Here is a 6,928-nt window from a genome sequence, read left to right as displayed (position 1 = left end):
CCCTCATTTTCTAAAGCTAATTAGTATCTTCCCATCCTCTGTCCCCCCCTTGCTTACCTACGGCCTAGGAAGAAGAGGGCAGTGGGCCTTTCTCGGCAAATAGTAGGGGCAGCTGCTTGTTGGGAAAGGGAGGGAAGGAGTTGCTCTTGCGAGGCGTCTGGGGACAGGCCTCTGGGTGCGCTGGCAGTCGGAGAAGGCATGTTAGAAGTGCAGAGAACTTGTAGCGAAGCTGATCCCTTGCATCAGTGGGTGGATGCCCCTCGGAGTTCTGAGTGGGCCCTGTGGAGAGGAGGCAGTCGGTGCTGCATTTATGTATCTGTCTTTTACCATTGGGGAAAGCAAGGGAGGTGTGTACATTAACAGCTTGCATAGGGTAACTTCTACATGGGAATGTATAGCATTGGCACATACAGGTAAAGGGAACGTGTCGCTTCTGCCATTCTTGTCATAAACCAGTTTTCCCCGAGGGCATGGTAAACTTGTTTTCAGACCATAGCTTATGATGAAGAGGCTGTGTTGTCCTCTGCCAGCTGAACGTACTGTCCTCACAGAGAAAGCGTGAACCTTCTGGGTACCAAACCACCTGGATTCTGCCCAACCAGCTGGTCAAGATGGGAAGGCCCCAGGGCAGTTGGAAGGAGAGAAGCAATCACTTAAAGTTGAATTCAGGCCCTTCAAATCCTTTCCTGTAACAAGCACTTCCTGGAGCGGTGACCCCTTCTCTTCCACCTTTCTTTCCCTTGCACTCTTCATTTCTTAAAGTACAGTGGCTTAGCAGGGAGCGGGTGGGAGACAATCCCAGTTAACTGGGAGTTGCAGCGAGGAGCAGAGCTCAGTGGGAGCACGTAATGGCTTGATGAGGGGAGAGGGATTGTTACCAAGTTGGGATGGGGTAGAAGCTTTGCTGCCGAGATGGCTTCCATCTGCTGCGGGCTGCTCTGCGAAGATGCTGGGAGCTCTTGTCTGAGCGCGCCGGTTGGGTGTTAAAAGGGGGAGCTCGCAAGACTGTTCGGAGCCTCTGCCACGGCTTATCTCGTTACTGGGGCAGCAGAGTTTTGACTGGGAGGGGCAATTTGGAGGAGGAGAAGGTGGAAAGCCTTTTTTATTATTATTGTTTTTTAACCAGAAAATGTAGTGTCAGCACAAAGGAGCTTTTTGCAAATCTGTCAAAATGTTAAGCAGCTTTTTTTCTTTTTTTGCTTTTAAATCTGAAGTATGTTTTGAAGCACTTTGGAAATGCAAAGCACTAGGAGTGCTAAGTACTCCTTATCCTCTGTCTGAAAGTGGCATCTGAAAAGCAAAAGATGTATCTGTTTCAGGCCGCTGGCTGCTCCTTATCATTTTTCCAGAGCTGCCACCCAGCCCTTTGCCTCCCTCCCATGGCTGACAGGGGAGCCTGCTCCACATGCCAAGTGCGGGAGGGCTGCAGAGTCCCTCGCTGGCCTTCAGGGTGCGGGTTGGCTTCCTCCCTCCCCACCTCCCTCGGCTGAGGGAAGGGAAAAATGAAATGAAGTGGAGTGGCAGTTTGAGTGGTCCTAGTCTGGAACTACGGCCGCTTCTTCTGGCTCTGGAGACACCTTTGTAGAGTTTCCCGTCTGAAAAATTGCACCTTATTAGCTTAGCTGAGGGATGGGGAGATGTCTGTCCTACAGGGAGCGGGGCGAGGAAGGGAGGGTGAACCAGGAGCCCTCTTCAGTAGCTGCTGGCTTTTTCCAGAGCTGTATCCTCACCTCATCTCCACAGAACAGCAACAAAAGAACTCGAATCATTTAGATGAAGCTTTTGTTCTGCGTATCTCAAGAATCTTTTGAGCGGGCTATGATGAGGGAATCTTTTTTTCCCTCCCCTAGCAAGCTCTCTACAGCTGGGGGGACCCCAGCTCTCTCGCTGGGTTTTCAGCACCGACCTTTTCCCTCAGCGTACCGCACATCGTTTGGACTCTTTTGCACACTGACTCATCTAATTTGGTATGCTCCCCTTCGGCTGGGGGGGAGGCGCGGGATGGGGTCAGTTAGAGGGGAGGGTCCCCGATTATTTTTGTTCTTGTCCCTTCGATTGTTGCTGTTGTTCCTGTCGGCACGCTAGAGTATCCGAGTCTTTGCACACAGAAAGCTTCCTTTTGCACAGAATGAGCTTCTAGCTTTTGTACAGACTAATTGAATGTATTTGGGGGGGGTGGGGGGGGGTGGAATCAGGAGTAAACCAATTCCAAACAAACCAATCGGAGTATAATGCCTTTTCTGAGAGAGAGTATGTGCTGTGAAAGGAGATTGCAATAGCAAAGGGAGGGCAGGCTCAAGTAGAATTTGACACAAAGTGTGGTTTTATTTTTGTACTGATACGGATAAGAGACTGTACAGCATCTATTTATTTAGATGATTTATGTGGTAAATGTTGCAAACAAAATTATTAAAATATTAAATATGAGAAATGACATTTACCCACTGGTCTGTTTGTGTGGTCATTTGCCTCCCCTCGCTCTGATTCTACAGCTCAATTATTTTCCGCCAGTCACTTCTGTTGGTGTAAACATGCCGCGTGGCTGGAGAAAGAATGGAAAATGTGTGTGTGCGTGCGTGAGAAAGATCAGTAAAGAAGGATCGATGAAGAATGGAGCCTGCAAAAGGCCGTTTCTGACATTACTCGTTACTTTGATTGGAAGAGGTTAGGTTTTTATTAATTTTTAACCCACTGGGTAAGTTAGAGCCGTGCGGAGGTGACCTGGGAAGGTTTGTCTTTGATGGATTAGGATTTGAAGAGGAGAATGCCGACAGCAGGGTGACTGCCGCTCTGGGTTTAGGGAGTTGTTGACCACGGTGCCAGGACAGCTCTGCCGGCACCAGCCGGAGGAGAGAGCTGCTGTGCCCTGTATCCTGTCTCTCTTGTGGAAACGGAAAACCCGAGCGGAGGCCCGGGTTGCCGAACACGCTCCGTGACGGTTGCCAGGGGGGAGCCTGCTCTCCTCCGAGCCAAAGCCTGCGGTGGGTTGGCCTCCAGGGCTTTCAAGGAGCTCCCCGGGAGCACAGCAGCTCCTGGGTGGAGTTCGGCCCCTGATTCACCGCAGGTAGTGGGGGCTTGGCCGAGGAGCCCAAGTCCTGGGACCGCTGATGCTCGGCGGAGAGAATCCCACAGTGCCCTTCAGCCCTCCTTGGCCTCCGGCTCGCTCCCTCGAGGCGCGTGCCTCTCCACCCCCTGTGGAGGGGCAGGCTGAGGTACCTCAGTAAGCGAATGGGGCCGTCTGGGTGTCTCCAGAGGTAATGCGGGGGTGAGCCCTGCACCCCAACGAAGCTACGACAAAGCAGAGGGGGGTGGGGTGTGTTTCCTGAGTCAGCCGTGGCTGAAGGCAGCGTGGTTAGGCCTTGCCGGCGCTGCCAAAGCGCAGTCGGCGCGCGTGCCCTGAGCCAGGCAGGCTGGATCGGAGTGACGGCACCGGAGCAGGACTCCAGCCAGCCGCTTCGGTGCTGGCAGCAGCTCCCGAGTCAGGTGAAGTTGTAAGAAACTGCAGTGCAGAGTTACGGGAAAGCCTGCTCCGGGGATCGTTTCTTCCTACCCCTGCCAGTGCTGCAGAGGCTGGCTGGCACCAGGAACTCCTAGCGGCCTGTCCTTTTGCGTGTACGTGCGGGCTGGATTAAAGGTTAATCTGGATAGGGGTTTTTTTTGGTTTTTTTTTTTTTAAATAATCCGTTGCTATGCTGCCCCTCTGATCCGTGCAGTGCAGCCGGCTTGCCCCGCGCAGCTCTCCTGACAGGATGCCCAAGAACAAGGGCACTTGGCTGCGCCTCGGGACGTGCCCCCAGGCTCCGGCTACTTGGCAGTAACCGAAAAGGGAAACCGCAGGGTTTGAGCGGCTCGGTGCTCTCTGTCGAGAAGCACGGTGTGAAACGCAGGGTGCGCGGCAAGCGCTGCTGGGAAACCGGCGGCCACCTCCTCTCTGTTCAGTGCCACTCACCTTCCCAGCTCTCGGTCCTTCTCTTTCCAGCGTTTTGCTTGCCAAGCAACTGCTTTTGAAGGGAGGATGCTGGAAACCTGAGTGGCTGGGCCTGCTGTGGGAGCTCGTAGGCAGGCTCCAGGGATATCGTAGTGCCCCAGGGGAGCGGGTGCTCATGAACCCCCCCGCGCCTTCTCCTCCCTCCGCTACATCATGAAGTTAGGGGGCCAGAGGGGAGGTGGTTCTGGCCACCGCTTGGGCCACCCATAGCTGCTGCAGGAGGAGGTACATGGTCAGCTCTGAGGGGTCTGTCTCTGCTCTTGCGCCTTTCAGAGCTGCAGCTGGGAAATCTCACTGTGTTTTGGCACGGATGCCCGTGGTGCCGAGGTTTTGCTGAAAAAACGATGCGGCATTTGCTGGAGGGGCTGGGGTGTGCGCAGCTGCACCAGCGCCTGGTGCGGGTGAGGGAATGAACATTTCTTTACAGAAATCTGCCGCTCCTGATAGCGACCTCCCTGGAGCCAAGAGCAACGGAGGTCGGCTGATCAACCCTCGGAGTTGTTCTAACGGAGATAAGCGCTGTTATTCCTGCCGGGTCACGGGTCCACAAAAAAATGAGCCTGGAGGCAGCTACGGGCTTTGAGCAGGTAAGTTTCCTATTTAGTGACACTTAAAAAAAAAAGAAAGAAAAATGTTGTTGCACCTGCTGCTCTCCCCATACACTCGTATACCCCTTGCCAGTGCTCCTGGTGAGAAAGGTCTTGTTGCTCCCCCGCACTGGCTTCTCGGTGCTGGAAAAAAGTGCTACGGTGTAGCCTACCGCACCGGGGCCTTGAGGGCAGCGAGGCACCAAAAAAATACTTTATCTCAGCATCTGTAGTGAACAGTAGCTGTTCCGGGAGAGCCATCTCCCCAGGTTGGTTTTCTTGGGTTTTTTTTTTTTTTTTTTAAAGTGTTTTACTGGAAATGTGAATGAAACAAAGGAAATGCCCAGCAATGCCCCAAACCGCTGGATATTCTGCTGCTATTTTGCCTGGTGAGAGTAAAAGTTAAGATGAAAGAGCCTGGGGTTGGGCGATACCTGTACAATGGCTGCTTTGCAGCGATTTGAGACGTCGCTGTGGCTGGAGAGAAGGGCCTGCTGGCAGGTGGAATTTTTTTTAACTGGGAAGAGGGGCCGGAGCCCCCTGAAAGGCTGCTGCCCCTTCTGGCCCGCGGATCGGGGGTGCCTCGTGCTCCTGCCCTGAGGTGAGGTGTGATGCTCGTGACCCGTACGTCTCTTCGGGGACAAGGCCATCGGTCACAGCTGCTGCCTGGGAGTTTGCGTAGCCGTGTGAGGACTCTTCCCCAGTTTTCTCTGGAAGAGTCTGCTTTTTTAGGGTGGAATTTCAATTATTTGACGCTCAGCCACAAGTATAAAAGCAGTTGTTTAAACAAAGTGAACGGTAACAAATATGCCAATTTAAATCTGGATGGTGTTAACGAACCCTTAATGTGCAAGGTTAAGAGCAATTAAAAAAAAAAGCGAAAAGCAAAACGTAACGGGTGTGATCAAATTGTTCTTTTGAAGCCACCTTCAAGCATATAAAGAATGGAGATTAAAAAAAAGCAGTGCCTAGAGAAAGGGGGCAGTCCGGGACTTGTCCCATTCAAGGTGAGAATCTTGAGCGATCTGTCTGGGCGTTTGTTCTCGGTTGGCCTGCGGTGGTAAAATACCTGAGAAAGGGCCTCTTGCAGCCTGCTCTCGGAGCGAGTGATACAACCCAGATGCAGAGTGAAGTGAGGTACAGGTGGTGAAATACACTGTGGTTCAGTCCCTGACCACAGAAACACCTTGTTCTCCGAATTGTTCGCAACGCCTGAACCAGGGTCCACCTGACTGTCTGGTTGCCGTCTCTATCGGCATCCAGCCACCTCTCCATCCACCCCCCTTCGAATGAGGAGGTGGTGGGGGGGAACGTGTCCTCTCTTGAGTCGCTTTTCCTCAGGTCAGAGAGCTTGTGGTGACTGCAAGGTTTTAGCTGCTAAGGTGAAAAAGAACAAAACGCTGTAACAGATCTCGCCTGAATCGCAGGCAGCAAGGAGAACGCTTCGTTCTCCTACCTGCCCGCCTTGATTTTGGGAAATCCATCCCTGCTGGTACTGATAAATATGGCCGTCTCCAGAATCTCCTCCTTTTGGGTGGAACTTCTGAGCCAAGGGTGGAAAGGGAAAGGGGAGGCAAACAGGGAAAGGGTTCGCAAAGGCCACGGGGGCTGTGAGTGCTCCCTGCCAGGCCAGCCAAAAAGTGGGTAGCAGAGGGATGCCCATGCTCTGCAGGGAGCTGCTAAGGTCGTGGTGGGTGGAGAAAGAGCAGCGAAAAGCAAGTTGGCCGTTGCCTAAGGCCCTCATCATCGCTCCCCCTTCTTCCAGGGGGTATCCTTCCGAAACACCCCCCCCCTACTCACCCTAAAACCAGAGGTAAAGCAGAACACGCTGTTCTGCCGCGCCAGGTGGTACCTCCAGCTAATGGAGGCGCGTGAGCTCCCCAGGCAGAGACAGCTGCGGGGCCGTGAGCTTCCATTTTGAATCACAGAGGATGATTTGTGACTGAGGGGGTTGGGGTTTTTTTTTTCTTCTTTCTGGCTTTTTAGCACCTGCGAGCGAGCGCAAAGCACACTGCAAATTAAATAGGATTTTGCAGTAACGCTCGGGGCAGGGAATTCCTCTAAGTGACTTAACATTTTTCTCTTTTTTTTTTTGTTTTGTTTTTTTTAGAAGGTTTATGTAGCACGCATGGCCCATTTACCTTGCAGTGCCTTATACCGGCTCAAAAACGAGGGCGCGTGCAAGCGCCGGCCAAAAGGAAGGAAGGGGGGGAAAAAAGGGAGGATTGAAGCGCCTTTATCGTTAGTTTTTTGCCTTGGTAGGTACTTGCAAGGCTGCCCGCTTCCCCGCGCACCCCCCGGTGCCACCCCGCTGGCCAGAGGTGGGTGACGGCGCGGGGTGACGGCGCGTCTG

The 6,928-nt window shown here is 53.1% G+C and overlaps 1 protein-coding gene across 1 annotated transcript in view; it reads left to right on the top strand.

Moving 5' to 3' along the window:
• The window catches only part of CBX6 (chromobox 6), a 36,987-nt gene that overhangs the window by 12,367 nt on the left and 17,692 nt on the right, over positions 1 to 6,928 (top strand). The gene's annotated exons all lie outside the window — the stretch shown is intronic.

Source organism: Egretta garzetta, unplaced genomic scaffold, assembly GCF_000687185.1.
Source record: "Egretta garzetta isolate BGI_Z169 unplaced genomic scaffold, ASM68718v1 scaffold51, whole genome shotgun sequence".
NCBI lineage: Eukaryota > Metazoa > Chordata > Aves > Pelecaniformes > Ardeidae > Egretta > Egretta garzetta.
This window is presented reverse-complemented; position numbering and strand designations above follow the sequence as displayed.